The sequence below is a fragment of the Hylaeus anthracinus genome, unplaced genomic scaffold, assembly GCF_026225885.1.
Source record: "Hylaeus anthracinus isolate JK02 unplaced genomic scaffold, UHH_iyHylAnth1.0_haploid 12001, whole genome shotgun sequence".
NCBI lineage: Eukaryota > Metazoa > Arthropoda > Insecta > Hymenoptera > Colletidae > Hylaeus > Hylaeus anthracinus.
In genome coordinates, this window is record NW_026534348.1 from 20,801,531 (window position 1) to 20,826,930 (window position 25,400).

Below are 25,400 nucleotides of genomic sequence, written 5' to 3' on the forward strand. Positions count from 1 at the left end.
CTAGTCCAGGAAACGACAGCGACGAGGAGATGGATGCAACCGATTCAGGACGAGTCCATCGTGCCTAATAATCCCTTTCCGTTCGCGACATCGTATTCGCGGGGTTGTGCAAAGGAGATTGCGCAGACTTGACTTGCTCTCGTAGGACAAAGTGCACCATTCCCTTAAGAGTCGTCCCCTTATCCTTCCGACGATGGACACGGCGACACAGAACAGCGAAGCATTGTCGAGGGTCAGGGATCAGCACCAACAATTTTGTAACTGAAATACAGTGGGTGTAGAATGTATTCGTACACCGATCAATTCACCAACAAATTTTTGTGTGAAATTGTAGTTTATTCGCTTCTTTTTTTGTAATCAATGATATTTTACATATTCTCGGAAGTCTCTAAGATAGATATAGTCCAAACAACATTTACTAGTTAATATAATTTGTGAAATTAACAAAAAGATGCGAAAAGTGGGTGAAAGTATAGAAGCAATAAGTATTTGTACGATTCTTATGACGAACCATATTCAGCAGAGTTTGTAACGTAAACACATTAGTTTATTGCTCCGTGCGAATTAGAGAACATCGAATTTCCAGTAAAGTACTTTTAAACAGTTGTGCGAATACTTATTGCTTCAACATTTCTATCGATTAATTGTTTTTTTCTTGTTAATTTCGCAACTTACATAAATAGCTACTGTAACAATACCAGAAAATCGCGATCGAAATTTCTCGACCATCGGTAGACCATCTTGTTGATTGACCGCGGTCTGTTAACAACGATCGGTTATAAGAACCGCTCTCGCGGTAGCGGACGCGGCATTCTTTGCTGCACTCTTAGGAGAGAACGAAGTAATTACCACGGTCGCCTAATGAGTAAGGAGAGTACGAAGCCTAGCTTTCGGATGCCTTTAGCAGCTCAGGAGAGAACGGCAGGATTTACCGCCGGTCGCCATCCAGAGAGAGAACAGTGGAGTCACCCGGACGCCCGAGAGTGCTCAGGGAGCGTTTCTGCCCTTCCCCTCTGAGATGAAGAGAACGGTCGGACTTACCACCGGTCACCTCTCGGAGGAAGGAGGGTAGGGATCGTTTTCTGATTATTCGAGAATCAGGTGAGAACGGCTGGAATTACCGCCGGTCGCCTGGAAAAGAGGAGAGTACGAGAGCTCTTGCCTGGCCACCCTGGAACGGAGAGAACGGCTGGATTTACCGCCGGTCGCATTCCAGGGAATGGACGGTAGTGTCACCCGGACGCCTCGACGCGATATACTTTTCTGTTATTGTAAATTTCTGTTATTGTAAAATTGAGCCGAAAGCTTTGTTTTCCGAACAAACCTATAATTCCTATTCCTCTCCCAGGAAACCAATATGTACAATTGGTTAATAAATAAACCATTTCCTTTTTCCCTTAGAACCTGATTCCAAATTCCATCCTGCGAACCTACATCCCTTACACTACTTGTTTTTTAATCTATTTATTTTAGACATTTCCGAGAATATGTAGAATGTCATTGTTTATAAATAATAAGTTAATAAATTACAATTTTACACAGTTTTTTTTTTGTAAATTGATCGGTGTACGAATACTTCCTACACCCACTGTATATCTGAAATAGTTGTAATTATGATAAAAAAATTGAGCAAATAATTTAGACGATCTGTACTTCATAGTAGAAATGACTTAAAGCAATATTGCTGTAGATAAATGTAAACACTGCATAGATTCAATGCTTAAAAGATGTGCAGAAGTGATAAACAATGATGTACTTTGGACAAAATATTGAGACAAACAACGATTTTTTATTTTAAATTTCTGATAAAAACTCGTCTGTCATACAATATAATTTTAAACTTTAGTTTTTGAGAATACAAAACTAATTTCTGCTATTGTTCGTATATTATATCTAGTACGTATGTCAAGTCGACATAACTATTGTTGAATTTAATTGTATTAACCTATCGTTTGATAAGCCGTCACCTCTGTCGCCTCTGAAAGAACCAACTATCTTTGAGGCAATCTTCTATCCGTGATCGGTGATTTATCGTCCTGCCTCCGAGACTACTTACATCCCGAAGGTCTGTTTGTTTTCCCGATTTCGAGCGTAACCATTGGATTTACGAGAACGGGACGAAGTAATGTTCATCGATGTCCGGCGATGACGTCCGCACTTTGCAAGATTTACAGACCGGAAGGGAGTTTGTTGCGCCCGTTACGACAGGAATATCGACGAGGTCCTGCTCGTCAAGCGGATTAGGACTTGTCGTCTTCGACTCAGCTCCCAGTTATGAGGCGTCTACCTGACCCGAGTGCCGCTACTTTTTTCTCTCAGTTCCAATTCACGAGACAATGTCCTGCACATCCCCTCGATCAGCATAAATTAGAATAAATAACGAACCCTACAGTTCATCGGAATTAGCATAAACCGTGAAATTGGGCGATGAGGAAAATCGCTTAGGCGTGTGCGACCTGGCTTTTGATAATTCGAAATTTCCCTTTTCCCGAAATGCAGCCGTAAACTTCAAGGATGCCTAACGATAAACGTTCAAACAATCTTTCATCTATTTATAGTTTATAATCTTGAAAACATTTGACAATGAGTCTAATTTTCGGTCGAAATTTTGAGAACTGACAAAATTGTGAATGTTCGAAAAAGATCTGTTGTCTAAGCCCATTTTGCTCGAAACCTAAACGACTGTGTAAGGGATATTTTTGTGAGCGAACAAATACAGAGAGAGTAATTAAAAGGAATAGAAATGAACAACTGAACTTACTAATGAATAATCTGAGCATATAATTATATTTGTATCTATAACCAATGTGTTTCGCAGAGTAATCACGCGACTACTGATTACCGAATGCTAATGATGGTCGGTCAATTACGCCCTACCTGGCAGGAAGGACCGTGATCCTCTCGACGCCAACGTTGCGACGCATCAATGCGATGTCGCTGCCAACGCGTACGTTCAAACTTGCTTGCAACTAAAACTTCTAGTTTCATACACCCATAATACTAAAATGGACCAACTTGTTTCGCTTGTTGTAAACGCTTTAAAAAACAACGTATACAAAATTTCGATCAAAATAGAGACTAGATATCTAAACTTGGCATAACTTTTCAAACAGAGAAACATTTTCTTAAACAGATTCAGGATATATTAAGCAAATAGTAACTTAATTTTACTTCAAGGGTTCTGTAAAAAATTATTCTTTCTTAAGACGGCCTACGTAAAGCAAAAGTTTGAGCAACTTTTACTCTAAAGAAACAATTAGTTCCAACTCGTTCGCCAAAAAAACTGTTTCTAGAACGGAGAATTACGAGCCCTTCGAATAGAGGTCCGTTAGGAAAAAGTTTCAGGCAACGGGACCAACAGTCGTCGCGGTTGTAAATATCGAGGTAACTCTGTTCCCGGAAGGAGTCAAAGGAAGAGGCATCGCCCTTACTTGGCACTTTTTTTCACGGAAACTTCAGCGTCAGCACTACCGATCGTCCAACACCTCCGCCCCTCCGAGAATCCCTTCCCTTAACGGTTGCAATATACCGTAATTCTCCGGGATTATTACCACTGGCAATAATTTTACCGAGGCAGCCCTCCACATGAATGGGTAAACTGTGCTTTAAAAGCTATTCGAATGACAAATACCTTACTTTTTCATTTCGTTGTACACGAACGTTGTAAATGCTTAAAAGAGTATTGTCGTGTCTTCTTAGGTGAAATGCTTAAAAAATCTTTGATGGATGTACATATAACTTGACCAATCGAAGGTGAGGTTGAATTGGCCAGAAACTTCACTCTCACTTGTGCAAGCTAGATAAATGGTTAAAAAATTTAGAAGAGTGTACAAGAACTAAATAGATTTTTCAAAGTCTAATTATTGTAAATTAATATTCAAGATATGAATTAATATATAAAATCGACATGTCTAGAAAAACTATGGAAGTACGGAGTGGTCAGGATTGGTGCTTAATAAAAGGAAAACATTCGACTTACTCGATGGATTTCAAATAGGTTTCGTATCTTTGTTAACTAGGGAAGAAATTATCGACGACATTCTCGGAAAAACTTTTCTAATTAAATTCATATTTAATGGTGTTTTCCTGAAACATGTTTGAGCCTCCTAAAAATCAAATTGAACTACTTTGCTTTCTGAAAAATGTTTAAATGTCGATCGAATCTTAAGAAACAATGTTGAAATAATGTTTAGGTACCAAGTTCTCCTTAATATTTATTTTATGAAATTAATTACCTTATCTTTCGAAAAGCTCATTTCAATTATATCACTTGTGTTATTTACATATTTTAATATATAGCTGTTACAAATTCATTAGCAAAAGGTTCACAGTCTTTTCATTCATTTTTCTTTCGTCCTCCTGTTGAGTATCATTTCGAGTAACAAGCTGTAAGGCCGTCCAGTACTTTGTAATGAATCCAAGTTGATGATTCACGGATACGCTATCTGCACGGACAAATTAATGTGGTAGAGCCTCATGGTTATCGAATTATGGTTGATGATAGAAAATAAATACATTGAATACGTTTTACTATTCATTCTGGTTGAATGTGACGAGGTGTGTGCAACCTAGTAGTGAAGCGTAACTGGTGGGTTGGAAGATTTGTTGGGAGTGCGTTATTGGTTGCCGAAAACCTTGAACCTGGCGGATACTAAGACCCGGAGACGAGCTTCGGCAAGGGTTGAGTCAAATTACGGTTTATGGCCTGACCTGGGCCGACTTTCACGGTAGTACGTGCACCGAGTCAGCGACAAAAGTTTGCTTGTGAATTTTGAACATACAACTCCTTAGATTATACGATGCATTGCGACACACCACTGCTGTAACTCGTTTCCTTTGATGATTTAGTCTTCTCCCATTCCTGCACATTACCACCTCAATTAAAAAGTTTTACCATTTTCGCCGCTCATTTCCTAAATCTGTCCCAGTGTATGCGATCGCTCGAATCTCTGGGAGAGTGCATCAGTGCTCATTGAAAAGAATCGCGACGAGTGGTCCACGGGGGAGGACGTGAAAAATAGGTTACAACGCAGAGACAATATTGCACTCTCGCCCCCGTTGGATGGCGAGTTAACGTCTCTTCCAAAGCAGAGAAGCCATCGCGCGTCTCAAACGGCGCTGGGGAACGAGTAAAAGCATCGCAGTTCCGCAACTTCAAACGCTCGGTGTACGCGATACGAAATAGTTGAAGCGGTCCCCGCGAGACGATCCGCCTCTCTTCGACGATTTCTCCACCGGTGATGTTCGCCTAATGGCCGCGCAACTCGATGAGCGTCAGTCAGATAAGCCGTAAATATAATTCGCGGCTTTTAACGCTAGACTCTGGCGTGTCGAAGTCGCCGACAGACCTGTTTCGGGTCGGCGACCCGACGATTAATAACGATTTTTCGTGCCACCGTCGTCGCCCCACCTCGTCCGTTCTGCTCGCATCCGTGCACAACGCGCTGAATGGACGCGAGAATGAAAGTGCGGAAGGAGAACGCGAAAGAGGGGAGGGGGTGGAGGAGAAGGAGACGGCTTTTTTCACGGGAAGATCGCGAACGGAAGTTGCCAGGGGCGGCGCACCCTCATTGGGTGGGCCTGGAGCTGAATTAAAATTGATGGATAGAGGCCAGACAGCCTCGCAATTTTCATCGAATTAACCCACCGTGCATGGCACCGTTAACCCGCGACTCCTGATGGTCCTTCGCGCCCCGCAGCCCGATTTGTCTTTGATCGGACTCGTCCCTCCCTCGTCCCGAGCTTTTTTTCCTGAAAGGAATGCCTGTAATATACTACTGGATTTCGTGTCACCGCCGATTCTCACCGTAATTAATTTATGGAACGCGACTCCAGGCCGTTCTTCGATGTACCATTTGTTTTCCTGTGGGAGGAATTAAGTTGCACGGTTAACCTTTTGGGGAAAAATGTGAGAATACATTTGCAGCACGGTAAAGGCTTGATCACATATTTATGGTAGTGGGGATAAAATTGACATGAATTAACCCTTTGCACTCGAGCGGCGCCGATACTGTGCCCGGCCGATTTGAACTGTCAACTCGAGCGGCGCTGCTGCGGCGCCCGAGTGATTTGAAGTCTTAAATGGTGGCGAAAGCTTTTTTTGGGGACATGGAAATTTCCCGGATTAATTCATACATTTTGTATAAACTAGAAAAGACCAAAAAAGATGAAACGCCACTGAGCCATCTGCGATTTCTGAAAACACTTGTCGAACAATTGAGAAGATTATATCGCCAACAACGAGAGCAAGCGTCTTCGTCGCATTCCGATGAAATCCGACTAACCGGGAAGCTTCACGTAATACTAAAAGGGCCATAAAGGGACCGCAAGGTTTGTTCTGACTGTAACACGCCTGGAGGTAGGCGGGAAATTTCGTATTACTGTGATATGTGTTCTGACAAACCTAGGATGCATCTTGGATATTGTTTCCTAAAATATCACACCAAAACTAATTACAGAGTGTAATATTTATCGAAGTTTGTTGTTTTCGACATATAAATGAATAAACTGATGGAATTTTATTATTTGTATACGTTTGTTTGTTTGTAAATGTTTTTAAAGTACTTGTAAAGTGTTTGCCGAATTTGGCCGAAATCGTCTGGAGTTGCTGGTGCGCGCAAGCGAAAAAGGCCTCGAGTGCAAAGGGTTAAAAAACAAAATGGAATTATTTAAAATATCGTTTCATTATTTTCTCAAACTTTTCATGTTTGATTTTTGTAATTGTTTCCTTTGTTGCCTTTGTTTCATACACTTTTGGGTTGTTATCTGGTAATAGGAAATCAAGCATGTTTTTTAGAAACTTAATCTCTCCAGGGAGTAATTATTTTGCTTGAAACAAACAACAATACAATTAAGGGTAATTTAATTTAGAGTAAAGCTCCTGATAATAAAAAGAGCAAATGAAAATTGAGTTTCAATAATAAAAGCTCAATGTGGATCACTTAGGTCACATCCTAGCAATTGAACCCTAATACATGTTGCACGTTATAGGCATATACAATGGGAGTTATTTCGTACGAGGAGGACATTACTTTGATGTGTAATGTTAAAATAATAAATGACTACAGTGTAATCAAACTTAATTATCGAAATGAAGAGTAGATAACGTTTATAATTTTGTGGTATATCTACAGAAACTAATAAGATATCTGACTGTATTATTAGGTTGTCCCGAAAGTTTCGTTCGCGAGTTGCACTCAATTATTTTATGTGGTCGTATTTATATATGTAAATATGCAATCTAATTTCATAGATGTTGTAACAGTAATGGAGCAAAATGAATCGTGCACAATTCAGTAATGTAAGATAAAACATAAACTATTGTGCATGTATTACTTATTAATAAAGCGAAAGGAACTTTTGGGACAACCTAATACTATCGATGATGCTAAAAATAAATTAGGTAGAGAGATACTTTTATACTAAAACTACAAAACTTTTGTGTGCCAATAAATTTCCTTTCTATCGCATAATAAAAAATAAAAACTAAAATATCTCTTAAAACTGTAGCCAGTGCAGACCATTCAAGGCTGTCGTCGCATTCAAGAGAGAAGATTGTTATTGTAAATATAGAAAGATGATCCAAATATTTCTACATCAAAACTTTACATCCTTATAAACGAGTACTCTCAACATTTTTAACAAGGTACCAAACTTAAATCGTCTCAAAAAAATTATTTTTAAGTAGAAATCTTCCAACGCAGTTGCCGCGTTTCTATAAATTGAATCAGGCAAATGGGTAAAGTTTCATATAGGAATACGCTAACGAGGGTTATACTTGGTAGAAAGTATTACCTCCTGTTAACGGTGTTCTCGTTGCCTTACTGAAAGTATAAAAGATTGTTTAAATTTCCTTTACCCTCGGGGTCGTTCAACTTGTAGAAAAGTGATGTATTTATACTCCAACAAATGCTCCAGAGGCTGAGAAGCGTTGAACGAACGAACCGGGAGTTTTTCTCGTTAAGCTTTCGCTAACAGAGAGTGCCGAAACGTTTGTAAAGCATCCGATTCCGAGCGATCTCCCACGGGTCTCCTTCGTTTTCAAAACTTCCTGGGATTTAGTTCGTAATAACCGAGGAGTTGGAGCGCGAATAATTATAACCCACTTAAGGTCTCCCTTGTTTTAAGGCAGGAGGAACGTCTCGAAACAAGGGACAGCCTCGAGGAAGTTCCCGTTTATCGACGGCGACGACAGCGAACATCCCTCCTTACTGACCAACAACTTTTTAATTCAAAGAAAGGGAGATGATTGCCTCTATCCGGGCTTCTGTTACGTTTCGTTGATTTATCTCGATGGCTATATTTATATCTCGTTCGAGCCTCTGCAAATTATTCGTTTATATTAAGTATCGACACTCGGTATTGGACAAAATAAAAGCATGCGTAAAATAAACTGTTTCAAATATAAATAATCGTGTCGCAATTAATATTATAACTCAGAAACAACTGATTCTATGCAAAACGAAATGGAAAACGTAGATTATGATCATTTTCAGTGCAATCTACGTAACACTTGCGACCAAATTAATATTTTTATTGTCATTGATCACGATATATTTATCATGAATGGCAAGGTTCGGTAAATATTTCAAGGTGATAACACATGAAATTTCCTAGCTTTTCATCTAATTAACCGACTTCGAACAGGAAGAGGTTACCCAATTCGACACGTATATTTCTTTTTTTTTTATATGTATATTACTCGATTACGCCCTGACGGCTTGACCAATCGGGATGAAACCTGTTGCATCTTGTAGATCATGTATCCGGGGTGGTCCCATTACCAAAAAATTTTGGGATTTCTCATGTTTTACCCGTTTTTTTTTGTGCAAAAAACCGAAAAATTTTTTATTGCTTCTTATTCCGAAACGAACTGACCAATCGGATTGAATCTTCTTGTTTTCTTATCAACAACTATTCTGTAAAGAATGAGTATCTCATATTTCTACCTCTTCTACGATCTGTTAGAAGGACTTTCCGCCAAGAAAAATAAAAGAAGCGAACAAGTTACATGGTTCGCTCTGAATGTTACTACACCAGGAAAGAGTTAAAGCACACATTCGTTAGGAGTAACCCGCGTTTATACGAATTTCTCGTGTCCGGGCATCTGACGTTGCATAAATTACCACCCACAAAATTTATGGTAATAAGTTGCCGGGATCAAGCGACTCCGCCGTAAACATAATACCCGAAATCTTCGATGCTCGACATTTTCTAATTACTGACCCCCTTCTGTTCCTGGTACGTAATCCAATCAGTCATTAACCCGACGGGAACCGAATGCACAAAATCCGTAGGTTAAAAAACGACCCATTAATTCCCTCGGTATCCTATTTCCCGTCGACGCTCAATTAAGTTCAGGGTAAACAATGAGAGGGCTCGACGAACGTTTTTTCCCCTAATTTATGACGCTCGCCTCGAACAGAGAGAGAAAGAGTAAGAGTGAGTTCTCGATAATCGGCAGTTCTCGTACGGCTTTGTCGAGACCTTGCTTACTTTTTTACCTGGTTGGATTAGCGGTGATATCGTCTTCGACTGGTGTTTAACCTCGAACGACAGACGAAGAAACGAAGGTGGTAGATAGGAAGGAAAAAGGTAACGAAGGGACTGAAAGTCTCTGGTCGAGTGTGGCTGGCTGCCAGGGCGAAAGGAGAGCGGCACCAGAGGGAGGAGGTCACTTTATGCGTTTCTTTCGTCGCGGCGTTTCGTTTGCAATAATTTATGCGGGAAGACAGTTTGAGAAATGACCGCTGGCTCCTTGTGCAACCTTAATTTGCAACAGTTTACTTCGAGAACGTTTTGAGAAATGGCTGCCAACGAGATACGAGGGCACCGGTCGCTTGGGTTCCTGGCGGATCGCATAAAGACATTTATCGGGGATCGACCATCGATGAGAACCCAACGCGAAGAAAAGGAACCACGGGGAGAAAGAGAGTTCTCTCGTTTACGTCTCGATAACTGGTATAATTACCGATACGTTCGCATGTGGGCGACCCACAAGGAGATGATACTGAAAATCTTTATCGTTGCAACATATTGTACGGAAGTCTGCCACGAAACGTGAGTATAATTTAACAAAAAAAAGGAGACAAGAAATGTTGGAGGAACGTTTATTGTATCTAGACTTGATTTCTAATTAGTTACATTTATACCGCATCTGGCATTTGATTACTTTCAAGAAAATTCTTATTAGAAATGCTTGATTCTAGTGGTGCATTATACTACAGACACAGAAGGTATCTGTCCAGAGTTCTGATCAAAAGAGCCCCGAAATCAATGTTTCTGAAACTTATTGTTGCTATTCTTTTAATATTCAAAGAATAAGTTTGTATTAAGACTCTTGGAAAACATTAAACAAAAATAAAGATTTAGAATTGTAACAGGCTGTATCTTTACTAAAATAATTGTCAATATATGTATATACAAGATATTCGAAATACCAAAGAATATAGATATTGGCTACTACAATAACGACAGTTTATGCGTTAATTGTCTGTAAAGATTTCAAATTCATTCGAGTTAAACGCTGAAAGAGAAACATGTACTTGATAACGAAAGAATAATTTGTTAGCAGAAATTGGCAAGTATGCTGGAGAGTACTAAAACATTTTCATTACTTTTAAATTTACGCAGAACATTATCTGAGAATACGACAATAGCGTCATCAATTTAATACTTACCTACTTACATGGCACTGATGTGAATATGTATCTTTGAAGAAAAAATAATTAATCTCACACATTCGATTTGTTAAAAACAATAACTTAGATTCACCTTCTTTACTGTACAGAATTAATACCGAGTTCGTTGGTATTATAATATATTTTTGCATAACAATGGATCTGGAATTGAAATTGGTCGACTAAATTTCTTTTTATTATTTATTAGGTTGTCCCAAAAGTTTCTTTCGTTTTATTAATAAGTTACACATACACAATATTTTATGTCTAATGTTACATTATTGAATTGTGTACGATTCATTTTGCTCCATTACTGTTACAACATCAACATCTAAGGAATTGGATTGTCTATTTATATAAATAATACTGCACAAAATAATTGAGTGCAACTCACGAAAGAAACTTTTGGGACAACCTAATATTTGATAATATATATGTTACTTTCATGTACCGATTTTTCCATTGATTGCTACTTTTAAATTTAGTAACATTGAATGTTATCTTCGTATACTCTAATTTATTTAATTACAAACTTTATATTTTTTCTAGTGAGGATTTGTATGAAATTGTAATACCTTAAAAAGGACTCAAAATCAGGATCAAAAATGTTGGATTATGAGTAATTAGTATCAACAGACTACAAATTATACGCATTTGTGACATATGGAAATATGAAAAACATATGGTAAACGTACACACGGCAGGTACACTTATGCAAATAACAATATTAATATCATTATTTATGAGACACATTACGCATACGTTTTACATACTAGCATACACTATAAATGCACAAAATCTGCAATCTATCTGGTATTACTAACTAATACCAAATGCGGAAACAATCATATTACAAATGTCTGCCAACTCAGAGCCAAAACTGATTAACTGATTGTTATACAAATTTGTTAGAAATGTCCATGTTTACTTTCTGATCTATAAGGAAGAAAAACGTTGTAAAGAAGAAATATTTGAATAGAATCTTTTTACAATAATACATATTTTAAGGGCGCCCTTATAATGTCTATATATACATGTCTACGCATGTACTTCCAAGTAATATGTAACATATGTCAAAGAGTGTTATGACTCTGTGAATTTGTATTATTCGATGATGCACCTTTCTCTCCAACTCGTAGGAGTTAAACAAAAATTGATTTGAATACTAGATTGCAAATAATTTCTTCGTACAGCGATTTTTGAATGTTGTAAATCCGAATAAGCGTTCATTCGTTTAACGTGATATTTAACTGTTAATTCAGATCATAATTTTTACTAAACAAATCAAGAATCAAAACTATAATCTATTCGTTATTCGAAGTATTTAGACAAAGATTTTAACCATACCTATCGTCTACCTATAGTCTTGAATTCAAAATATTAAAAAATCGGAATTCTCGATTTTGTAGGTAGCGTAGACACACGGTAGTTTCAACGAAGTACAAAGGGGGCTATTCGGTTTCCATAAGTGGTCGTACGAATGGTAGATAAACGGTCGAACGTAATCGATTCGGTCGTGGAACGACTCGGATTGCCGCAATCGAAGAGATCACGAGAATCGTTGACATCGTCCGTAACCTCTTCTGATATATCCTATCGGCATAAAGAGTCATTGAAACATTAAACTGACCTTTCCGGATCATTGGACATATATATCGGGACGGGTATGTACCCGTGAGACAATTACGCTGTAACGATCCGCGACCACGATCCATCAGAATTCCGTCACGGAACGTGAGCATAACCGTGATTCGATGAAATTTTCTGTCTGCCTTTTCATCCCTCCCTCTGCGCTCTCCCTCGCCGTCTGGCGGCAATTTAAACAGGAGTATCAAAAATAACCGCTTTGTGGGGCGATGAATTTCTTGGAAACAATGAACGCACCGTCTAGATATAAATTTGCGACTCGACTTTCAACTTTCGACTTTCGACTTTCTGCGTTGAACACGTGGGACGTTCGATAAGTGATGGGAATTTTGATGCTGTTCGTGTACAATGTAGTTTTGTATAGTAGAGGGAATCTTATGGAACAGTTAAACGACATAACATTAAATGTAATGGTAATCATTATGTAATATAAATTTAAAATATAATCAATGTAGTAGCATACATTTCACTATTGGAAAAAAACTTGTGGGATTAATCTCATACTACATTAGACATAGACGTGACAAGTCGTTTATTATTCGCCATAAATGCTCTCGATCTATCTTTTCGAGCGTTTTAAAAAATGTTAATATGGAAACGTTGTTAGTGTTAGACCACGAAATTCCAGTATGCTTACAAACATTTTGAACCTTCTCTGGATCAATTTTTCATATAAAAAGGAGTAGAGATATCTTTTATCAATTTCAAATACGAAGCTTTATTACGGAGATACAATAGTTTAATCCTGGCACGCGTCATTTCTATGCTAGTCAGCTGATTCCACGACTGCGCATGTACACGACATTCACATGCGTAAAAACTCTAACTGCTTGTATCTCAGTAACGAAACCCCAGATTACAAAATAGTAATGGACTTTTTAATTCATATTAATAGAAGGAATTCATCGTAACAAAAGGTTCCACATTTTTGTTGATACTCTATATAAACTTAATACGCTTAATTTAATTTCTGATTTAATCTATCGCATTCTCGTGTTTAATAATTCATAAATTTAACAACCCCTTCTTAATATGCAGAGCATTGCATTTGTAGAGTATTACTAGAATAAATATTGTACTAACTAAAAATTTAAATTAGGAAAAAGAAATATAATAAATTTCTTAATTAATATAATTTAGCGTCATCTTTAAATAAGAAGTGCTGTAATTTATGGTATGTTAAAAATTCCAAGAATATTAAGAAACATGTAACAAAAAGTTTAGATGAGTTGCAAAGCAATGGATCAAAGGAATACCTATTCAGTAGTAAGTGGAGCAAGCGTTAAAATCTAGGAGGATCATGTTTGGAAAAATGTTACTTTATCAATGAACAGTAGCAATTTTATGAGGAAGTTCTGATTACCCTATTACACGCCGCTCGTAAATTCAGGGTTCGCAACGAACCGAAGGAATTCGGTAAAAATCGCGAGACGTAGATCATCGTTCTAGCACGCCGTTATAAATGTCTCGAGGATACGGCGGCTCGTAATATATTGCTGATTGGACGACAGAAAAAGAGAATGACCGTACACCTATCCCCGACGAGAAAACGAGCCTGGAATCGATCTAAACGGACACCTTGTGTCTTCTATCACTCATTCGTTATTCCGCGCAGAGGTCGTGCAATTAACCGGCTAACTGGGTACGTATTGTTCGACGAGAACCAGAGATTCGATGGTCGTCTTATTCAACATTCTTGAGATGCTTCTGGAAGACTAAATACATCTGAGTATTGACGCAAGCAATAGTGATTTCGTCATTGAACAGTGAACTAGACTAAACTAACAAAGACCTACGCTGACGATTAGAAATGACGATATTCGCAAATATGTAGTTACTATTACTTCTAATTCTTCATTTCATTCGTCTTTAACGAACAGCCCAATTATATGCAATCCAGTTAAATTAAATGCAAATTAAATCCAATTCGAACCTGCTCAATTCTCAAAAATTAATAACCAACCTACTGCAAGTTTAATCAGGACGATCTTGTGAAATTCGGATCTAATTCCCCAGAATACCTCTGAAAAGCTATGTTTTCCAGTTATATGTACTTCATGTTGTTCATCTCCAGTCAATTTTTCATGTGAATAATGTTCGCAAATAGTCATTTTTTGTATTCGTGAATCAAGAACAATTTTGTATAATAAATACACCTGTACGCCATTAGAATTATCGATATGTTTCATCTTCCTCATCTTTGGATGATAATTTGATTTATAAATATGCTTGTAGGAAATCTTTTAAAAAGTCTACGGCAGGTAAGTATAGGATGGAGGAATGATTGAAACTGTTGATGTAAAGAAGTAACAAGTCAATGCTGAACAATCGCTACTTTAAATACATGTTGAACGGATTACCATTTATTACTCTCTTACAGAAATAGTTCAATCATCTTTTCATTTTGCTAAACCTTCCACTGACTTTTTGAACGTTTTCCTGGATACTTATTTCATTTATAGACCGTCATCCGAGAAAGATGAAGGTCAAATACATTATCAAACTATTACGTGTTGATTAAATGACGATTATTTCCGAATTTTTTAGAATACCAAAATTTCTCTTTTCCAATAAATACCAAAAATAGCATTTTTTTTTTGGTTGCCTGTAGGATCATCTCTTAACAAGTAAATCTTTCAGTTCCAATGAAATTTTCTCATGCATCATTTTCTGTACCTCTTTCGATAAAATTTTATTGTATCGTTTGATAGACTTAATTCCAGTACATTTTATTATACTCGTTGGAATGCGGTATTCTTTCTCTTTTGGAGTTAAAAACTACCTAACCATCGATTTACAATTTTCCAATCAATGCGCACGTTATTGAACAGGATAAATGAAAGGCAGTTGAAGAATTTAATGAGGCCATAAAACGATTATTAAAGGATAATTCTAAATGCATATGGGTATCATTTATTTATAGACTGATATAGCTAAATGGCAATTATAGGTGTTTGCTACATGAACTAAAATATAATAGCTAAGACATTAGTCTCACACTAGTGCTTGATGGCACGCGTGTAACGCGAGGGATGGAGCAGCCTAACAGCATGTACCAAAGTAACTTTCAAGATCCTCACGCTGAAATTCGTTTAAAAAAGAGACAAATTTTAGAATAATAAATTATTCCAACGTTCGTTCCCATGAGCAGTCCCTCATGAGCAACTCAAATTGGCTAAAAATATTATTTTGAGGGATCTTCACATATACCATTTAAGAAAGACGAATATTGTCGATTTTTTAAATATTTTTGATGCTCGATGGATCTTGAAATTAGAAATTTTAATCAAACGGCAAACCTGCATTTTACGATTCACACTCTTGGGAGTGAAGAATTTTATTTAAAACAATATGAATCTTTAATTCATAAATTACAATAACTGCTAGCTACAATTAACTTGTACAATCTATTAAGATTTACATAAACATATTATTAAGTAGTGCACGCCTTGGATTGTAATATCGTATTCTTATCTTGGAAGAATCTGGTCTAGAAACTTAAAATTAAGCAAAAGTAAGTCTATATGCTTGTTACATAACCATCTATAATAATATACTTCAGCCGAACGAAATTTGGTACAACACAGTAGTCGCTATCACTTAACAAAAGAAAAGGAAAGAATATCCCTTACAAATTCGATTACCCTTCTTTTCGTTTTTGTCTTGTGCTCACTTACCAGCGCTTTCCTTTGCTATACCTGTACGAGAAGCGATACAGCTACTCTATCATCTTCTGGAACATTGAATAAACATTACTATTGAAGTACTAAAAGGCTAAAATCTATTGGCAATGAATCTCGCGCAACTCGTATCGGGAGGCCCCTCCATCCACCACGTATCGAGAATAGGCAAGATCTCGATGGGCAACGGGTGAAAAGGAAAGAAAGAAAGGGAAAAAAGGAAGGATGGTCAGACCGCGTGGGGAAGACGAGAATAAAGCCGAGCGACGAGACGAAAAGCGTGGTAGCGCGGGATGAAGTCAATTACATTATGCATATGACTGGTGGAAGGTAATACAAGAAGCAATCGGCCAGCAATGGAGGCATACCACCGCTAAATTAACTACCTACCTAGTTGTGCGTAATCCAATAATGTGTTAGCTGTGCCACCACTGCCCCCTCCCCCTTCCATCTATCTTTCAACCTTTCCCCTTTTGCGCATTCCATGGCACCGCGTATTCGAGATACCCAGTGTGACGTGGGACGAGATTCCCGTGTCACAGTTTTTAATTTTATTTTTGTATTATAATTATTATTGAAAGTTAATGGGTTAATTACTAATATATATATGATATTTTACTTGCCTATCGACAAGGTCAGGTCTTTGTCGCAACAGTCCCGCACGGGCCCTGACTCGTATGTGAATCTTTCGTGATATTAGGATAGCCAATTAGGATTCAAGAGGTACATTAAATTTTGTAAACGTTTTTACTATTGAAATAACACTGCTGAATTTAATTTATTATGATTTAGATTGTAACAAATATGTCGAGGTACAAGATTCTTATTTCTGCGTTAAGTTCTGCTCTTTCTTTCATTCCTTTGTGGTTGTAAATATATATATGTTACATATTGTCGGGATACATACTATTCATCGGGGATAATTAATTAGGGTTCCCCCGGAAAAGATTGCGCTTGGAAAGAAACAACTCACCACTAAGTTTTCGGTACGGATTTATCGGTGTATTGAAACGCATGGATGTTGGTCGTCGGATGTCTTGGACGGGGGAAAAGCACACACACACACGCGCGTGAAAAATTATGAATTATGAAATCAAGATAAATAAAAAAATTTCATTGTCAGCACGTAACAGCAGCAAGGCTGGCCGATGGTCTTCTATGTTCGTCAGTCCGTCCGAACTCCGGTTTACGCAGATTAATTTTATAATGATCTCCACTTGTGGCACTTTTCACTTGTATTAGAACCTCGCTTATTGCCGGAAGTCCTGAAAATTTCTGCGATAGTCAAGTCAACCAATCCAATGGATAGTAGCTCTACGTAGTGTATCATCGTTTCCAGCCATACTTGTTGCTTAGCTCCCTCCACTTGTCAACACTGTAAGATGAATGGGACTCCTATGCAATAATCATGATTCTACTGTGGTTTGGAAATACCCTATGTTGTTACCACATGTGATTTGCTTTTGCAACATGTTGGCAACGAGAAGCTCTTGTATCTTTGACTTTCAGCTCTGAAATATGTAATAAAGTTTCCCAAAATAAGTGAAAAATATTCATCACCTGAAACTAATGAGAAATGTTCATATAAGCACACATCCTGCTTTCGAATCTGTCTACAAGATATGGCGAACTTTGCGTTTTAATCATTCTTCCAAGAGGTGCAATTGATAGATATACTACTCTTTCCACTTATCTGATTACACAACAATGATAAAAATATTATGAACGACTGTGATCTGCATTGAAGCCGGATGGCTAGCCAATTGTTAAATATTAGGTTGTCCCAAAAGTTTCTTTCCTTTTATTAATAATTAATACATACACAATATTTTATGTTTTATGTTACATTACAAAATTGTGTACAATTTATTTCGTTCCATTACTGTTACAGCATCAATGTCTAAGAAATTAGATTGTCTATTTATATAAACACTGCCACACAAAATAATTGAATCCAACTAACAAAAGAAACTTTTAGGACAACCTAATATAACGTTCCCAAAGGAATGGATTGGACATTTAAATCCTATCAGCCTCTTCATTCTCTGAACTATATTTCTATAAGGTACTCAAGCACAACGTTACAGAATTTAGCAAAACTGTGAATAAATATGAGTGCGACCAAAGTGTTAAAATAATAGCCAGTTCAATAATAATACCTTTACAGATGTTAAAATTCTGTTTAATTTCTAAGCATCTGCAAATATTCTTAATCGAATACAAACAGATGAAACCTAATAATAGATAGGTATATTTCATAAGCAAAGTTAGAAAATAAAACTTCTACAACCTTGAAATGTTTCTCATGTATTACGCGACACCATGTACATACAGTGGGTATACAATGTATTCGTACATCCATCAATTTCCCAAAAAACTTTTGTGTGAAATTGTAGTTTATTAACTGTTTTTTTTTATAATCAATGATATTCTACATATTCTCGGAAATCTCTAGAATATAGTTCAAACAACAATTACTAGTTTATATAATTTGCGAAATTAACAAGAAAATACGAAAAATTGGTAGAAATATAGAAGCAATAAGTATTCGCACGATTCTTATGACGAACAATTTACAGTAGAATTTGTAACATAAGCTCATCAATTTATTGCTTCTTGGAAATTGAAAAACATTAAATTTCCAATAAAAAGGACTTAAAAAATACTGCAATAAAGGAATGAAAGAAGATATCACTCCGAATAACATCGACATTTATGATAGTTAATTTAATGCTTAGAAGAATTGCAGTAATTATAAAATCAAAAGGAAATCCCACGAAGTATTAATTATTTATAAATTAATGTAAATTTCGTATTTTTTTTTAATGAAGTTTTAAATATTTAACACTTGTACGAATTCTTATTGCTTCTGTATTTCTATCGATTTATTGTTTTTTCTTGTTAATTTCTCACTTGTACAAAATACCTAATCTTTTTGTACTGTATCTATTCTAGACATTTCCCAGAATATATAAAATATCATTGTTTATAAAAAAAAAAATAACAAATTACAATTTACATAGTTTTTTTGGAAATTGATCGGTGTAGGAATACTTTCTACACCCACTGTACACTTCTGACAAAAAAAAAGATATTAATACATCAACTTACTAAATTTATGAAAGAGAATTCCCTCTGTCTATTGTAACTCCAAGGTTCGTCTGTATGAGCGTCTCGCGTGATTGCTAGGCGCCTGGTCGGGTAAAAAATTATGAGAATGTAAATCACGCGTGTGTACCGCGCGAGCAGGAAGAGGAAACATTCCCTTTCGATTGGAACGCAAGACGGATACTTACTCGAAGACGCCGCGCCGGAGGACGCCACAAGAGACGTCTTCGCGTTCCTTTCACTTGACCGTGTCTTTAATGCTGAAGAACGCTTTGTGGATGACTTTAAATTTCCGAGGAAAGTCGCGTTCATGATTTCGCGGAACGGAATAACATTGAATCATGCTCCAATGAACAGAATGACGAAAGAGGATGTGTTTCTCTTTATAAATATTTCGATGCTATGCTTCCGATAATGTGGGTGACAAATACTCCTCTTAGAATTGTTTCGGAATGATGCAGAGCTGGAAAAAACGAGTTACTGCGGGAACGTGACTACTCACGTATCCTTTTCCGGAACGGATGTCGATATTGAAATACTTGGCCATTTACTAAGATGATTCGACGATATATTCGACTAATAGAATTGTGTTATAAATAGTACGTATTTTTATTTCATTTAAAATAAAGCATAGAGATACATACCTTCTTAATATAATAGTTTAATGCGAACTTTGTACTCGTTTGATACACATTCTTGCGTATGCCTCTCTATTTTGAACCTATTTGTAAGCGAGTGATTGGCACGCACCAATAGCTAATCATTCAAAACTACCTAGTCGAGTGTCATACTTTTAGTTGTAGGAAGGAAGAAATCTCTTAGCAGTTGTACACCTATCGTACTATCCACCTAGCACACAGAAACTTCTTTCTTAAACCAGTTAAAAATGAGTATCATCTGCCATTGCTCATAATCGTTCGATAAAGGAATGATTCTGTTCATTCATCAACACTACAGACTATTATTTTGTACCAATTACTAGATGTCCGTTATCTATATACTACAATACCCCCAAAATAAAATTTCAAATCTATTGGGTTGAGCAGAAAATACAAATAATAGCCGATCAACGTCTGAAACTTCATGTTTCGAGATTAATTTATTGTTAAAAAAACAAAATTACAATGGCAGTTTGAACATGGATTTGTCCCGTATACGAAGAGGATTCGGTAAACAAATGAACTATTGAAAGTGGTTTGGCAGGATTCCTAACAAAGATTTTCATGTTAACAATGCACCATGTTCAGGACGTCCATGCAAGGTTGCTGACGACGATATTAAAACATTCATTAATAATAGCTCACGTTATAAGACACAAGTGATTGCAGAATAACCGTCGTGGAACGTTTACACAAACTTAGGTATTCTAAACGTCCCATGTTTAGGCATATCGCTTTCGTTATCGGTGAAAAATTGTACGGATCAAAACAAAAACAGAAAACAATAAATGATACATTTTAGATAGGATGTTCCGCCCTATCCTCCGTATTTGCTGAACACTGTGCCCTTTAATTATCATTTATTCGTGTTCTTACAAAACTGCTTAGCAAAAACTTCACAATACAAGAAGATTGCGAAAATCAATCGAAACATTTTTTTACTAAACAATTTAAGAAGTTGTACAAGGATGAAATAGTGGAACTACGTGAAAGATGGTCAAAGATCGTACAAAACAATGGACTGTCACGTCCAAACTCGCATTAGTGAAACTAAATTGAGCAGCACGGCAAACATGTCCGATTTTGCACATTTAGGGCATGTGTGAGGTCCTTCGTATCAATTATTCTCGGCCGTTCTCCCCTTTTATGTTGCTTTATTTTACTTACCTTATGATTTGGCTGTTTCGGGAAATTACCCTCGTGGATCTTTGGCCACGATGACTACTGGATGGCTGCGTGGAGATTTGAAATCGCTTTCAAACCGAATCAATTTCCAACGAGGTCGGATGATTTCCTCGATGAACAACACGTCGTCGTCGTCAGAGTGGTGAATAGGCGTCTTTTGGAACAGGGCGGCGACGAGTTGTTCATATGCTTCCGCCAACGGGATGACTTCCGGAGGCTTCACGATTTCAATGTTTAGGTGTTTTGCCGGTTCAACGGAAACCACACGCGGAGACACGGATTCGACACCTAGTCGGTTTGATAATAGCCCGGTGTGTTTAACTGCTCGAATACGCGGCGTCCCTTTCGATATGTAAATTTGGTCATTTCTCCAATAAGGAAAGTATACTTACACGGAATTAATAAAATTACACTCTCGACAAACCCTCAATTCGGCGCGGCAACTTGGCTGCCTTAAACGTGATTGATTGTTTGTTGAGATTCGTCCTTCAATTATTTATTCCAGAAAATCGGTTCCCTCGGCAGGTGTAAGCCTTAAGGTCCCCGATTTCATCAATAAAAGAATTACGTGAATCTTTCTACCCGTGAAATCTAATAAAGGTTGTTTCAGAAATGTACGAGAAACCTCCGCAGGTGTAAGCCTTAAGGATTCAGCAAGTTCTTTTGCAAATCCTTAAATAGTTCATTTTGCTTCGTTCAATGAAAGTAAAATGATTTAAACGCGATCAATAACCGAATTTACGCAGGAAGGACAGGATATCGATTTGACACCTGTTAAATTTTAATTTGATTTATTGGGCTGTCCTTACGCGACAATAAGGTGGTACAAGTTTGAGTTTTGAACTCTCTGTTCGCAGAGAAGTCCTTTACAATAAAATTCGCTGGTTGTCGAGCATTAATTAATTCGTTCATGTGCTTGGAAAAACAAAAAAAAGGTCACTGTTGGGCGTGGAGGCCCCTTTTATATCAACGTCCTTAAAGATAAGGGTTGATCTGGAGAGGGCAGTATCTGAGTCATCTCGTTATTCTCAGCGAGGTGACTTAATTTGTTTTGTCTTCGACGAGAGGTGGTAGCCACAATACTGATACCACCTTTACGTATGTATAACTCTTTGTTCGCAGAGTAATTTATCAGCAGTCTTTCACACTTGTGAAACGCTTGTTTCACTCTTTTCGTTTCACGCTTCACGTTTCACGCTTATTCTTTCACGCGTGTTCCCCAAAAGCGCGAAGAATCATGCTCGTACTGTCCCGCGCTTTTAGGGACTTACAAATTATTATATATATATATATATATATATATATATATATATATATATATATATGAGGGGTTGATCCACGAATGGTAAGCGAAATTTGGGTGAAGAGATAGGCGTGTGACGTCACAGACAATAATTGAATGAATGAAATTACATTGAAAAAGAATAATCGTGTTTCAATTTGACCGAAAATAGCGGCACAAACTTTCTACTCGGTCCAATATTTTAGATCGCGAAAAAAATATGAAAAAAAATCTTCGTGTCCACTTAATCATGGCCACGACTGGTATATACCTACTGTGAATCATAGAAGACGATTTTCCATTTCCGGTTATTGCAAAATGGACAAAACAGCTCGCGCAAGTGGAATCATGGGTCATTGACAGGTGCATTACGCAGTTTCGCGAGCGTGGATGTACTCAAACCTGGTTTTATGGTGTAATACGAGCAACGGTGGCACAGAGCCATCTCGAATAAGGCTTTAGTGCCTTCGTAATACACCGAATAAAGCATTCAGTTTATCGACGCTCTTTACACGGCGCGATGACCGAGAGTAACAGTTTGAAATCATTGTATTGGTCAGAGATGAACAAAATTTCAATAAATAACTTGTGATCAACAATATGAAATCTATAGAATAATAGAATACAAATCTGCAGCTCATTCACGTTCAGTATCGATTGAAGACAAATTTTACGCAGAAAATTTTCTATCTATATTAATTCATAAAATTACTAAAGGTAGTCAGGTAATACAGATTTTTTGGGGCTTACTTAACAACAAAAGATACCCAAGTAACACACATGATTGAATAGGTAATCAGTATTATACGTAGTGTGTCGTAATTTAAGATATTATAGAAACATACATTTTATTTAACATAGGCATTGCTTGCTTAAAACAGAAAAATCTTTTTGATCAAAATTACTATGGTTCCAACAAATTCTCAACGTGTGAGAAACAAGAATTCCACGAATATATGTATATTGTTTGCTTTCAAATCGCGCGAACGATTTCTCTCACTCTTGCAAAAACGAGGCGTCGCGTTTTCACGTTCTACCGCAATTGGGAATCATAAAATGCGAACACGGAAGCATGGTTCGAGGAAGTTTGAACGGCACGATCTTCTCGAAAATTGACTGAACACTTGGTGGTTAGGCCTGCTCCGGTTTTACGATCGTCGCAAAAGGAAAAGTTTTCCCTGGGAAAGGCTCGCACTGATAGCCTCGACCGCGATAAAAATAGCCCTTGACATATGGGTTCGATCGTGAAGAAGGTTAAAAGGAATTCGTCTTCGAATAGTCGAGAGGTTAGGTCTTCCTAAAATGTGGAGTTGGACTGAATTAGGTCATCAGCTGATCTCGGCAGGTGTCTAAAAACAATATCGCGATAAATACTTTTCGGTTCAAACGCAAAAGCTTCCGGAAAAACGACGGTTAAAACTTTATTTGTATGCATATAAAATAACTTCATATTTTAAATATCATGCTTGAGCGTGTGGATAAGTTAATCGATAGGAATAATCGTTCAGCAAAGGAATAAAACATACATATAAGTTTTGACGTGTAGCGATAATAACTAGATGATCGGAGGTATCTACTTCGCAGCCATACTTTGAAGTATACACAGAAATCACTTACCATTCATGTACTCACTGTATTATTCAACGATCAAATACACAACTCTTTCTTTAGCCCATACGAAAATGTCTGCCACCTAGCATTGCTACTATTCATTAAACAAAGGAATGATTCTATCGATCAATCAACGGTACAAACTATCGACTCACGCCACTCGCTCGAAGATCCAGATCGCTGTCGTTACAGTCATATTCTTACTATAAGAAACAGTAATCTATCTATCATACGATTCAGCCACCGAACAAATTCCACTTTCTTAAATCTATTTGAAAGTTGCTGCCGCCTATCATGCCTATCAACGACAGAATCGTAAGCGTTTATTACCTCGAAAGTGACACAAGACTGAAGACATAAACGAGGCTGGTCCACGTCGAGTTAAAATTTGATGGTACCACTCTTGCAGCAAGATCGCTGTCGGAATGGTGGTTCGGGGTTTTGCCAAGCCACCTCATTACAAATCCGTGGCGATGTTCGACGTCGCATAATGCGAGTCAGCCGCGGCGATATTCCGACTTTATATACGCCGGGATACGTAGGTGTGTGGCAGAGTACACGAAACCAGGCTTAACGGAGAGGCAACCCTTTATCTCGACACGAGTGGCGTACGACTGGTCCAGCGAAGCGTGAAAAACGCTCGCGCGAGCGATCTCTTAACGGCCAGTCAGCCTTATCGCTTAACGGCGGCTTTTCATTTCGCAAAACTCACCTAACGGGCGCCTTTAGGGGCCGACGGAGATACTCGTCGCCGATCCAATATCGGTCGAATAAATCGGCAAGGGAGGTTGATCGATGAAGCGATATTCATGTCGGAATATCGACCAAGGGAGAGATCGCGCGAGAATTCGCTGCGTTCATGGTAGACTCCATCGCGTCGCGCCTCTCTTAGAGCGTTTATTTGTTGCACTGCCGCGAGAATATTGTTGACATAGCCGTTCAAGCTAAAACCACCATGCAAGCAAATAAAACTCGATATCATGTTACTCGTTCTATGTACGTTCTACACTTTTACGATTCTATTTCAATAATGAATCAATTACATACACAGTTTACGTTTTTACAGTTGTGTTTCCATTATTTATTGTAACAAATTTCATATGTTATGTAACTTGTCTGAAATTTTCCTTGGAATACTCCATTTTTATATTAAAAGGTGTCTACAACACCATATCTAACAAACTCTTTTATCTCAAGGAAACATAAAGCAGAATCGAAAACTAATATCTTAAGGAATTATGTTAAATATTTAATTTTATAATGAATCTCGTTCACTTCAATATAACGATAATCAAATACGCAGTCGAGTTATCGTAAGAGAATAAATTCTCATAATGAGAAATGAGTGATGGAGGAAAAATGTGAAATATGATCTAGCTATACGATAGTAGTCTCTGCATAACATTATAATGTTTCCGGTTTTCAGAACAAAATTACATATTAAGAGTCAGAAACCGCAATTATAAATCGGGAGTGTAAAAGAAGAATTGCTGACGTCGAGATTTCAATGCTGGATTTGCATAAATGGTCACGACTTCGAGCACCTCTT

At 37.5% G+C, this 25,400-nt stretch overlaps 1 long non-coding RNA gene across 2 annotated transcripts; it reads right to left on the bottom strand.

The window, feature by feature from the left end:
* Positions 1–17,182: 17,182 nt before the first annotated feature.
* On the bottom strand, positions 17,183–19,421 carry LOC128891319 (uncharacterized). Of its 2 annotated transcripts, XR_008460804.1 has the most exons (4): positions 19,303–19,421; positions 19,118–19,199; positions 17,352–17,566; positions 17,183–17,271 (listed from the first exon to the last, which is right to left on the bottom strand). It is a non-coding gene; the product is annotated as an uncharacterized LOC128891319 (long non-coding RNA). The 2 variants fall into 2 exon arrangements; XR_008460803.1 differs by having other exon boundaries at positions 17,194–17,566.
* Between the last annotated feature and the right edge of the window lie 5,979 nt (positions 19,422–25,400).